The sequence below is a fragment of the Schistocerca americana genome, chromosome 7 (assembly GCF_021461395.2).
Source record: "Schistocerca americana isolate TAMUIC-IGC-003095 chromosome 7, iqSchAmer2.1, whole genome shotgun sequence".
NCBI lineage: Eukaryota > Metazoa > Arthropoda > Insecta > Orthoptera > Acrididae > Schistocerca > Schistocerca americana.
In genome coordinates, this window is record NC_060125.1 from 133182854 (window position 1) to 133195652 (window position 12799).

General features: G+C 40.1%; 1 protein-coding gene across 1 annotated transcript in view; it reads right to left on the reverse strand.

Annotated features, from left to right (window-relative positions):
* LOC124621921 (1-phosphatidylinositol 4,5-bisphosphate phosphodiesterase-like) overlaps positions 1 to 12799 on the reverse strand; it is a 603554-nt gene that overhangs the window by 96531 nt on the left and 494224 nt on the right. The gene's annotated exons all lie outside the window — the stretch shown is intronic.

The following is a 12799-nucleotide window of genomic DNA, read 5'->3' on the forward strand; positions in this document are numbered from 1 at the left end:
ACGTGGCATTGTGTCATCATAATTCCCAGCTATGACCTGAAGTCATATCCCTATGTCTGTGCACACCAAGACATCAGGAGTACCACTGTTGTGCCTTCCCGCAACAATGGAACCTCTCCCCAGGTCACCACTATACTCAGCAATGATGGTCATCCGGGTCAGTAGATAATTGTGATGTATTGCTGAAGACAATGTAATGCCATTAAACGGCAGTTACGGCACCAATTCAAACAGGTGTTTGTGTCCTGGCAGCCAACACATAGGACAGTGATTCCCTGGTCTACATGCTACTAGTCTCCGACCAATGGTGTGGGATGACACAGAATGTTGCAGGGAGTCAATTACATGTTCCCAGATGGCAAACACAGATGGCAATGTGTTGGGATGTTCTTGGTGCACAATATGGCAATTCTCCTTTTTGGTGGCCTGATATGATTGGCTGGAAGCTTGACAGTGAGTATGCCTGCTCAAAAATTCCTAGGCAATGAAATATGGGACTTCTGTCACATCTAAATGCTAAACAAATCTGTATATTTCACGATTCAACCAACTGTACAAATGGAGACGTCTAATGAGGCTCCTTTCCCACTCTGTAAGGTGCTGATAATGCTGTCTCACATGAACACATGACATCTACATGTCCTTCATAGTGATCACTCAACTCAACATCTGATGCTGTTCACACCCCTTGAGTATCCTATCAGGACTGATAACACAAAAACAACTAATGCACTCTGGTGGCTGTGCCACCAGCCACAGAGCATTGCAATTCTCACCATTTACATACCCATCCATGGGGAGTATTGTACAAAGTAACACTAATATCCAACAATGTATTCTGGGTACTTTACTTTTTATGTCGACTAGTGTATATTCACTGCTGGCCTTCAAAATTGTGACACCAAGAAGGATAACAAATAAAAGAAGTTTACTATGCATATACAGTACATTATGAAGAATAAATTGCTAAACTTTTAGTTGGTTTGGGTGTACACATGGTGCCACCTCAGGCAGCAACAACAGCTCTAAATCTTCTGGTCATCAACCCAAGTTGAGCTAGGATGAGAGAGATAGGTACGTTATTCCATGCTGCTTAGCTCTGTGCCAAAATTCATCAATTGTAGTGGCTGGTGAGTGGTGGCATGCCAGTCTTCCGGGAATTTATTACCTGACGTTTTCACTAGGTGAGAGATCTGGAGAACACGCCAGCCATGACAACAGTTGAATTCCCTTTGTATCACAGTAAGTCAGGGAAACATGGACCTTGCTTTACCTTGTTTAAACATAATGTTACATAGATGCTGAAGATGGGCCCCAGCTGCCAGCCTTAACACGGACATGCAATGGAGACTGCCCAAATTACCAGAAATGATTCTGTTGTGCACCTAATCACATCCCAAACCATAATGCCAGTAGCCATATGATGTTGACAAATGTGGTCTAGTAATGTTCATTCTCCTTGGAACCTCCTCACAAGAAGCCAGAAGCCTGTAGCTGTCATGGCTATCCACCATCAGAGAAGAAATACCCAGTCAAATTATTTGGCAAATGTTGACTACTATCAGGAAGACATCTCAGCAGCACAACAGCAATAATATTTTGATAACACATTTTGTCTCATTATCTGCTGTCAATATATATCCAATCATGATTGCCCACTAATAGCAGCATGAAAAATGTAGTTTGACTTCTGGAAAAAAAAGTGCATGAAATATCATTTTCAAAGCAATGTTACAGTGTTAAGCCAGCCGGGAACACAAGAAGAATCCCGAAGTAGATCACAGCAGAATGGACAAAACACTGAGTTTATCAACTTTTGAAAAGTAATATGATGCAGCCTAACAGTCTCAGAAGGTTTACCGTCAATGTGTGAAGACGAGAGGACCCCCATGAAAACTCCTAGAGCAGTGAAGCTTTGTGAAAACAATTGTAAGGGCACACGTAAGAGAAATAAGTAAACCATTGACAGAAACACATTTTACTTTTCACAGGAGAGGGTAACACTTGTTAATTGTGTACCACGTTTATGTTCCATATTATAAACAATACTCAATATCACATTATCTGCATGCACAACAGCCTGGGACCGCACTACAGATACCATTTCACAGTTGTTCGCAACACTTTTCAAATGGTGGGCCATGGAATGTTCAGCTGTAGTGACACAGCTCGTGCAGTGCTTTAAAATCACACATTTCATACAGCATTCTTAGCCATGGCAACAGTAACTTCTCCAACAATTTGTGGTACAACTGTCCATCAGCCTCTCCCAGGAGAAATTCCCAAATCTCCAGTCAATTCAAACTGAGTCAACACTGGTGAGGAAACAGGACCTCTCAATATTCCACTAATGCATCAATACTTGCAAAGAATATCAAGACAAAAGGAAAAGGAGAGGACCATGGAAGGGGAAAGATGGGTGGATGCATTGGCAGAGGGCAGGACACAATGAGGAAGTAGGGACATGAAAATGGAGGAGGTGGTGAGGGGACACAAACATAACCCACATTGTGAAGCAGCCATTGAAATGAAGTGTGTTATGTTCAGCTGCATGTTGTGCCATAAGGTGGTTTACTTTGCTCTTGGCCACAGTTTGGTGGTGGCTGTTCATCATGGTGTACAGCAGGTTGGTAGTCCTACCAATGTAAAAAGCTGTGCAATGATTACAGTGGAGCTGGTAAATGACATGGCTGCTTTCACAGGTGGCCCAGCCCCTAATGGAGTAGGATAAACCTGTGACAGGACTGGATCAGGAAGTGCTGGGTGGGTGGAATGGGCAGATCTTGCACCTGGGTCTTTCACAGGGATATGATCCTTATGACAAAGGGTTGGGATTGGGAGTGGCATAGGGATGGACTAGGGCATGGTGGAGGTTGTATGGGTGATGGAACACCACTTTAGGAGGGGTGGGAAGGTTCTTGGGTAGGACGTTTCCCATTTCAGGGCACGATGATACGTAATCAAAGCCCTGACAAAAGATGTGGTTCAGATTTTCCGGTCTGAGTTGGTACTGGGTGACGAAGAGGGCTCTCCTTTGTAGCTGGTCTTGGGGGTGATGGGATAGCTGGGGGATTGTGGGGAAATGGCACAGGAGATCTGTTTATAGACTAGGTCTGTAGTATATAGCCTGTCTGTGACGGCCTTGGTAGACCTTCAGCATACTTGGCAAAGGAGTACTTGTCACTGCAGATACATGATACAAGGAGGGCATGCTGTATGGGAGGGACTTTTTGTTTTGGAAGGAATGGCAGCTGTCAAACTGCAGGCACTGTTGGTGGTTGGTGGGTTTAAAGTGGACAGAGGTATGGATAGAGCCATCAGAGAGGAGTACCAGGTGAAACAGATGGTTGTGAAGGAATGATTTTTCCATGATTATCAAAACAACTTACTTGATAACGGATCATTCTAAAGTTTTGTCTGGCATTGCATAAATATTTAACTAATAACAAGTATACGTTTAAAGTGTCTATATCCTTCAAATATAAAGTACAAATTCTGAAATTCACATACTGTGTAGTAGTCTACAATACCTCTGATTGATAATTTGTTCCCAATTTTAATTAATTTTCTTGAAATAGGCAAAATTTTAAGATTCAGTTAAGTTTCCTTTTCAATAATTCACAGGCATGTCATATTTTGAATAGCAGAAGTGAGAACAAAGTGGGAGCTGACAACAATGCCACGACAGAACCTTTGATGTACTGCTGGTGGGATTAGTCCAGTCAGTTCCCTGTCAGATGCCAATACTTTAAATTGGACTACAATACAGAGCAGTACTACTACGATAGAAAGAAATTTGATATCACTCAGATCATACTGTGTTTATCATAAGAATAAACCTGATGTAAACATTGCACTGTATTCTTCCACATTTGCTTCAATCTCATTGGGTTTTGTTTCAAGGGGAGTGAAAGCCAAGCTGTTTCCAGTACAGTTAAGTACGATGATAAGGATACGTTTTAAATGCTGTATTACATGCACACAGACTGGGTGATAACTCAGGACAACAGCTTTACCAGCACATTTAACTTTGACAACACTGACCAGTCAGCTGGTCCAAGTAACCTACAACGATGTGTGCAGTTTCAGTTCAGATATAAAAAGAGATGAGCAGGGAAACAATATAGCTTCAAATATCATTTAATTTTTAAAGAGAATGAAATAATATTCAGCAAAACTCCAACATGCTTCTTAGGTGACCAGACAGAAAGCTTAAAATGCTCGCATTCTCACGTAAAATAGTTTTCTAATTACATACAAGAATGATGAAAATTCCAACCTTAAACATAGGAGAATTTTCCTGAGCAAGCTATGTTTGATGCAAAAGCATAATGAAGGGATTTCACCTTATTGTTGAACACTGAAGCCACTGAAGGCATTAGTTGCGGTCAATCATCTGGTAATCACTTTGCTCCTTCCTTGTCCGAAACCAAGAAGTACATTTCCATTCTGGAACTATCATCCGCTACATTGATAATGAATGGATCAACAACAGAATCCATGAAGCCACAAAGGTGCTGCATTTTCTCCCCTTCTTTTATGACATGCCTTTCTATATTCCGCCAGAATTCGGCTGTGACATGTGAAAAAGCTGCGTGCGTTAGTTCCAGTACATCCAGGAGCTTAACAATCTTGTTATTTCTTACGACAAACCCCTTAACTTGGCTTCAGATCATTTCTGTTTGGTTCATATTGTAATGATAGAGTAGCAAATGTAAAAATGCAGCATTTGTTTCGTGTGCCTGATGCTGTGAAAATGATTGTTTTTCATGTTTCTATGGCACTTATCATTCTGGCTCGTGAGAAACTACATCTGTGGTATACAACAATGGACATAGTCCCAATAAAGAGTATTAGTTTTTCACTTTTGCCCTAAAAAAATAGATTGTTATGTTTTCGTAATTTAAGCAACCTTTATTAACAATCCTTTATAAAATATCTATAATTAAGGGTTTATATTTGAAATGAAAACAGGAATTCTGCATGTAATATGTAATTAGAAACAAGAAGATGTGCATTACTCATAAAAAATGATGATGAATTTTGCAATTGCGAGGTGTAGGTATTTCATATTGGGGGAAAAAAAAGAAGGATGACCGAGGCAAGACTTGAACCAGCAATCCATAAACTACACCAGATTATCATTATAATATGATACTGTGTGTGTGTGTGTGTGTGTGTGTGTGTGTGTGTGTGTGCTGGCAGGTCGATAGACACACAAACAAACACAAACATACACACAAAATTCAAGCTTTCGCAACAAACTGTTGCCTCATCAGGAAAGAGGGAAGGAGAGGGGAAGACGAAAGGAAGTGGGTTTTAAGGGAGAGGGTAAGGAGTCATTCCAATCCCGGGAGCGGAAAGACTTACCTTAGGGAAAAAAAGGACGGGTATACACTCGCACACACACACATATCCATCCACACATATACAGACACAAGCAGACATATTTAAAGACAAGAGTCTTTGTATGTATATATATATATATATATATATGGAGGAGGGGGAGGAGTAACAACCTCGTAAAAAAACCTGGGTCCATCTGGCTCCGGATGGTAGCACCCTGTGAGGGCCCCTGCCTAGGGTTACAGGTGAAAACCGGTCAACGGTCTCATAGGCGGATGAGGAATTTTTAACTCCCAACGGCTGAGAGAGCGGAGGAACCAAAAATCTATAACTGCAAGCGTCTGTACCCAGATTGGGCGGCTTGTGGGCAGCGTCTGTTCCTCATGTTAGAGGCGGCTGTTTCAAGAAAACCTTCTAACGCTAACAACGTTAGTCGTATTCCTGGTAGGTTACGCAAGTAATCTCCCCAACTTTGAAGAATTTCAACAGTTACAATCTTAACGCATGATGGAAATGTCTTTCTATAACAAATCTACCCCAGGTGGCCAATCCACTGTCGGCAATGACGCAAGCAGACCCATGGATTCTGGGGAATCTGCAACACCATGCAAATCCAACAAGATTAAACCCAGAAAAATCTTCAACATAGCAACTCTCAACATAAACTCCCTTCTCGAAGTGGGAAAACTTAAGCACCTTACAGACCAGTTACACACGGAAGACATACAAATTGTGGCGCTACAAGAAACTCGCTTCACTGATGAAAACACAGTTGAATCAAACAAATTCAGAATATTTAAAGGAAAACCTGGAAAAATTGTAATGAAGAAATGCCCTCAGCTTGGCACAGCTTTTGCTGTAAACACAAAAGTTCTGAACTCTGTCGAACATTTTTGGTCAACATCATCGAGAACATCTTTCCTCACTTTTCGATGTGTAAATAAAAAATACACATTAATCAATGTTCAAGCTCCCACAAATGACAAAAATAATGCTAAAAATAGGGAAGAAACAGATGAATTCTGGGAAAACCTTAAGGATCATATATCAGAAATCCCAGAAAACAATGCAAAAATACTTCTAGGAGATGTTAACGCTCAGATTGGAAAAGAAAAGAAATTCCGTGATATTGTTGGCAACTTTCCCGCACACAAACGAACCAACAAAAATGGAGAAAGGTTAATTATGCTCTGTAAGCAGTTTAAACTCAAGCTAATGTCAACACGTTTTAAACATCTTCCCAGAAAACAAAAAACCTGGGTATCTCCGATAAAGAGTATCGGAGAATTTCAAATAGATCACGTTGCCATCTCCTCCAAATGTGAAAAAGAAATATTGAACACACGTGTCCGAAAATCTCTAAACCTTGACTCCGATCACTATCTCACGAAAATAAAAACTAAACTGATCCCACAAAACAAACAGAAAAGCAGAAACGGTGAATATAAAAACAGAAATAAAATAAATTTTGATCTTAAAAACCTGAGAAATTACAACCTTAAGTCCAACTCTAACCTCAAGGATTTTCAGAAAAAACTAAAGACATTCTCCCCTTCACAAAACCTCCAAGAATTTCAGAACAACTTGATTGAGGCAACAGAAACAACCTTTCCAAAAAAGAGCAAACTGAGACACCCGTGGTGGGACAGCAACTGTAATGAAGTTCTGCATGAAAGACTTAAAGCCTGGAAAGAGTGGAACCCACATAAAACTGAAAACAACTTTGATGAATTTAAGCAAGCCAGAAAGAATGCCTCGAAAACTATTCGCAACACCAAGAGACAATATGAAAAACAACAACTGGACTCAATCGAAGAGAATTTCAAGAAATGCAACACGGCAGCTTGGTACATAACATTCAACCAGAAACTCCGAGGATACCAGTCCCCTTGCCTAAACCTTATGAGAAATAATAAGACTCTCGCCACCAACAATACTGAAAACTGTGAAATCCTGGCTGGATATTTTGAGACACTCCTAAACTGCCAAACACCCATCCAGACTCTCAGTTTTACGCAACCAGAAATATTACCAACACATTCAACACCTCCGACACGAGAGGAAATCACAAACATAATCAAAAATCTCAAAAACAGGAAATCATGTGGAGAAGAGACAATTACAGCAGAAATGCTCAAGCTTGGGGGAGAAACATCAGTAGAAGCACTACACAAAGAACTTGAACAAGTATGGGAAACCAAGAAAATCCCAAGTCACTGGAAAACTGCCCTAATTCACCCTTTGTTTAAAAAAGGTGACAAAAGGGATGTTAACAACTATCGTGGAATATCGCTTCTCCCAGTCCCATACAAAATTCTATCAAAAGCCCTGCTCAATCGTGTATCACCAATTATAGAGGGAAAACTTGGAGAATATCAAGCTGGCTTCAGACCATGAAGATCCTGCGCCGAACAAATTTTTAACCTCAAAACAACAATGAACTATTTATCTACAAGGAGCAAGAAATATTTCATAACATTCATTGATTTCAAAAAAGCTTATGACTCAATCGATAGGGACACACTCATCAAAACACTTCGAGAATATGAAATAGATGAAACAACAATCACCATAATCAAAGAAACATTAAAAAATACAACATCAAAAGTAAAATTCCAAGGAGAAATTTCACGGCATTTCGAGGTCAAAACCGGCATCAGACAAGGAGATGCGCTGTCCCCGGTACTCTTGAACTGTGTTCTGGATAAAGTCATAGCAGAATGGAGAAAACTCACGCAAAAACATGGAGTTGAGAAAGTCCAAATTGGAGGGAAGTGCTACAAAGCCATTGAAACCAACTGTTTTGCCTTCGCTGACGATCTCGCCTGTTTAGCTTACACACAAAAAGACACAATAAAACAAATAGAATTACTTAAAGAAACTGCTGAAAAAGCAGGCTTGCAAATTTCATTTGAAAAGACAGAAATCATTACAAATATCAAAAATCCACCAATGAAAATAACTACAAAATACGGGAAAATACAGGTATCTAAACATTTTAAATATCTTGGTGAACTAATTCAGCCTGTGGCAAAAGGTCATCCAGCCTGCAGGGCTAGAATACAAAAACTAGAGACAGCAACTCACTACTGCAGACAAATGTATTCAAAAAAATGTATATCCAAAAACATTAAACTCAGACACTACCAGACTGTCATTAGACCGCAGATACTATATGCATCAGAAACACTGGCAAATTTTACATATGCAGAACAGATAGAAAATCGTGAAAGAAGAATTGTGAGGACGATTCTTGGACACAGGAAAATAGCAGATGATCAAGGCAAGCCTGTATACAGACTAAAAAGCAACAAAGAAGTGTATACGAAGCACACCAAAATTACAGACGAAATTAGAAAAAGAAGATGCTCCTTTTATGCTCACATCATGAGGATGAATCCGAATAGGCTTACAAAACAAATATTTTCGTACATCGCAAATCTAAAAAATAAAAATTTATGGTATATCAACACAGAAAGAGATCTAAAAGAAATGGACATAGATCAGGAAACAATACTTAGCAGAAACCTTTTTAGATAAAAACTGAATTCATTCACGGGTTTCGGTGTGAAAATTAAGAAGACTTGTGGAACTAAATGGTCTGAAGAGAGAAAAGCCGCCTTCAGCGCAAGAATGAAAGAAGTGTGGACTGAGAGAAAGAAGACTTCCCAGAAGCGCAAGACATAACTGTTTTCACAGTCTTTAACGGCCAAATTTGTATAATAATAATAATAATAATAATAATAATAATAATAATAATAATGTAATAGAGGGAAACATTCCACGTGGGAAAAATATATCTAAAAACAAAGATGATGTGACTTACCAAATGAAAGCGCTGGCACGTCGATAGACACACAAACAAACACAAATATACACACAAAATTCTAGCTTTTGCAACCAACGTTTGCTTCATCAGGAAAGAGGGAAGGAGAGGGAAAGACGAAAGGATGTGGGTTTTAAAGGTGAGGGTAAAGAGTCATTCCAATCCCGGGAGCGGAAAGACTTACCTTAGGGGGAAAAAAGGACAGGTATACACTCGCACAAACACACACATATCCATCCACACATATACAGACACAAGCAGACATCTGTTGATCCTGTGGTGAACTTCGGTTGGTAGACAACAATGTGCACAAAGGTTAGGTGGTTGTGTTGCCGCGAAAACACGTTAAAGGATGGAAAAATTCGGGAAAATTTCGAAAAAACTGCGTGTAAATGTATTAAAAGGAGTGGTTTTGTGGTGGCAGATTATGAAATTGAGGCTAACAATTGTCTGGCAAAGAAATAATGACATTAAAACCTGTGGGAAGCGGCTAAAAATTATCAGTGATGTGGGAAAAACGGAAATGGAAATAAAGCGAAAGTTATCAGAACTAGCCAAAATGGTTGTTTAATAGGCGAAAGGAACTGTTTGTGAACCAGAAACGGTGGATTTTATAGCAGCGGTAGTGCTGAAAGCGGAAAAAAATTTTTTTTGGTTATGGTTTGGAAGTGGGTGACGTATTATTGGGTATATATAGGCGGGATAAAATTGTATAGTAGATTACGGTAAAAAGGAGAAGGTGAATACAAAGTGAAACTACTGGCAAAAACAGAAAGAGAAAATAAGACGACAGAAAACATTTCGAAATGCAACAGTGACAATAACAAACGTAAATCTTGGGTTCAAATTAATGATATGAATATAATAGAGGGAAACATTCCACGTGGGAAAAATATATCTAAAAACAAAGATGATGTGACTTACCAAACGGAAGTGCTGGCACGTCGATAGACACACAAACAAACACAAATATACACACAAAATTCTAGCTTTCGCAACCAATGGTTGCTTCGTCAGGAAAGAGGGAAGGAGAGGGAAAGACGAAAGGATGTGGGTTTTAAAGGAGAGGGTAAGGAGTCATTCCAATCCCGGGAGCGGAAAGACTTACCTTGGGGGGAAAAAAGGACAGGTATACACTCACGCACACACACACACACACACACACACACACACACACACACACACACACACACACACACACACACATATCCATCCACACATATACAGACACAAGTAGATGTCTGCTTGTGTCTGTATATGTGTGGATGGATATGTGTGTGTGTGTGTGTGTGTGTGTGTGTGTGTGTGTGCCTGTCCTTTTTCCCCCTAAGATAAGTCTTTCCGCTCCCGGGATTGGAATGACTCCTTACTCTCTCCTTTAAAACCCACATCCTTTCGTCTTTCCCTCTCCTTTCCTCTTTCCTGACGAAGCAACCACTCCCTTGAAACCCACATCCTTTCGTCTTTCCCTCTCCTTCCTTCTTTCCTGATGAGGCAACAGTTTGTTGCGAAAGCTTGAATTTTTCGTGTATGTTTGTGTGTCTGTCGACCTGCCAGCACTTTCATTTGGTAAGACACATCATATATATATATGAGGAGGGGGAGGAGTAACACCTCATCGTAAAACCTTGGTTCACCTGGCCTGGGTGATAGTACCTTGTGAGGGCCCCTTGCCCGGGGTACGGTGAAGACCTCAATGGCAGTGGAGGTGGAGATGAAGATCATTGGTAAGGTGGAACTGGCAGAAGAAGCAGCCCAAATCTGCTCTGGAATCCAGGGGGTAGTGGTCAGCATGTGTTCACCCAGTTGGTGCGACTGCTCGACACTCTTCTTGATCTCAACAATCAAGCCGTAAACATGTGACCTTCATAGAATATCACCACAAAAGAATTTTCAATTTGAGTAAGAATGATGGAACAAAAGGAAAGAAATCCACTACCCCAGGCATCAGTCTCTAGACTGAATCTTGCTGGTCATCGGATTCTGGGGGACAGGAACGTCATGTGCAGAAGAGTCGGAGCTTCTCAAAATCTCTTAAGACCAAAAGATAAAAACTACATAGGAACTCTCAACACAAACACACTTTCCGAATTGGGTTAACTTGAACAACTCACAAATACTATGGAAAAACTCCACATAAAAATCCTTGCAACTCAAGAAACACAATTTACTGACGGAAATCATTTTGATTCAGGAAACTTCAGAATCTATAAAGGAAAACCTGCAGTCCAGCTGAACAAGGCACCCAAACAATATGGCACAGCTTTTGTTGTGCACAAATCAGTTATAGACTCAATAATAAACTACCATTCAACATCAGAAAGAATCTCGACAATCTCAGTAAAATCTGGAAACAAGGCATACACACTGATAAACGCACATGCCCCCACAAATGATTACAATAGAAAAGATCCACAAGCAATAGATGACTTCTGGGAACTACTGGAGGAAACCTCCAATATAATCCCTGCTCATCAGATGAAAATTATTTTAGGAGATTTCAATGAACAACTTGGCAAAGAGAAAAGATTCAGGAGAACAACGAGAATTCATACAGCTCACAAGAGAACAAATAAAAACGGTGAGAGACTGATAAACTTCTGCAAAAATTTTGATCTTAAAATCATGTCTACACAATTCCTTAAACCTGTAAACAAACTTACAACATGGAAATCACCAAATTCAACTTTGGGTGAATTTCAGATAGACCATGTTGCCATATCTAATAAGAACACCAAAGAAATACTCTCAACGTATGAACAAGAAAAGGATTTTTTGAGTCAGACCACCATCTGCTGCAAATAAAGATTAGAATTCAACCTAACAGAAAGAAACCACCAATGAGCAAAACAGTTAGAATAGATCCAGAATACGTTAAACTTAACAAGAGGGAAATTCTCCAGGAAGTTGGGCAATCAAGCGCAACGAACTGGGAGGAACTTGCAGAAGTACTGAAAAACACTACGAAATTTGACAAACCCCCAAGAAAGAGAAAACACAGATGCTGCAACAGTGCATGCAATCAAGCAATAGAAGAAAGACTACAAGCTTGGAAAACTTTCAGTAGCAACAAAACTACAGAAAAATGGCAGGAATTTTTTGAGAATACAGAAGAGTTCATCCAAGGCAATACGAAGAGAAAAACATAGATATGATATAAGCCAGCTTAAAGAAATTGAACAAGAATTTATCAAGAACACCACCAGAAATTTTTACAAAATTTTCAAAGAAAACCTAACAAGGTATCAACCACCTAATCTGTGCTTTCGCCGGCCTGATGGATTTTAGCTATCCACAACTTCCATTTTCTGACAACCTATCTACACTCCTGGAAATTGAAATAAGAACACCGTGAATTCATTGTCCCAGGAAGGGGAAACTTTATTGACACATTCCTGGGGTCAGATACATCACATGATCACACTGACAGAACCACAGGCACATAGACACAGGCAACAGAGCATGCACAATGTCGGCACTAGTACAGTGTATATCCACCTTTCGCAGCAATGCAGGCTGCTATTCTCCCATGGAGACGATCGTAGAGATGCTGGATGTAGTCCTGTGGAACGGCTTGCCATGCCATTTCCACCTGGTGCCTCAGTTGGACCAGCGTTCGTGCTGGAC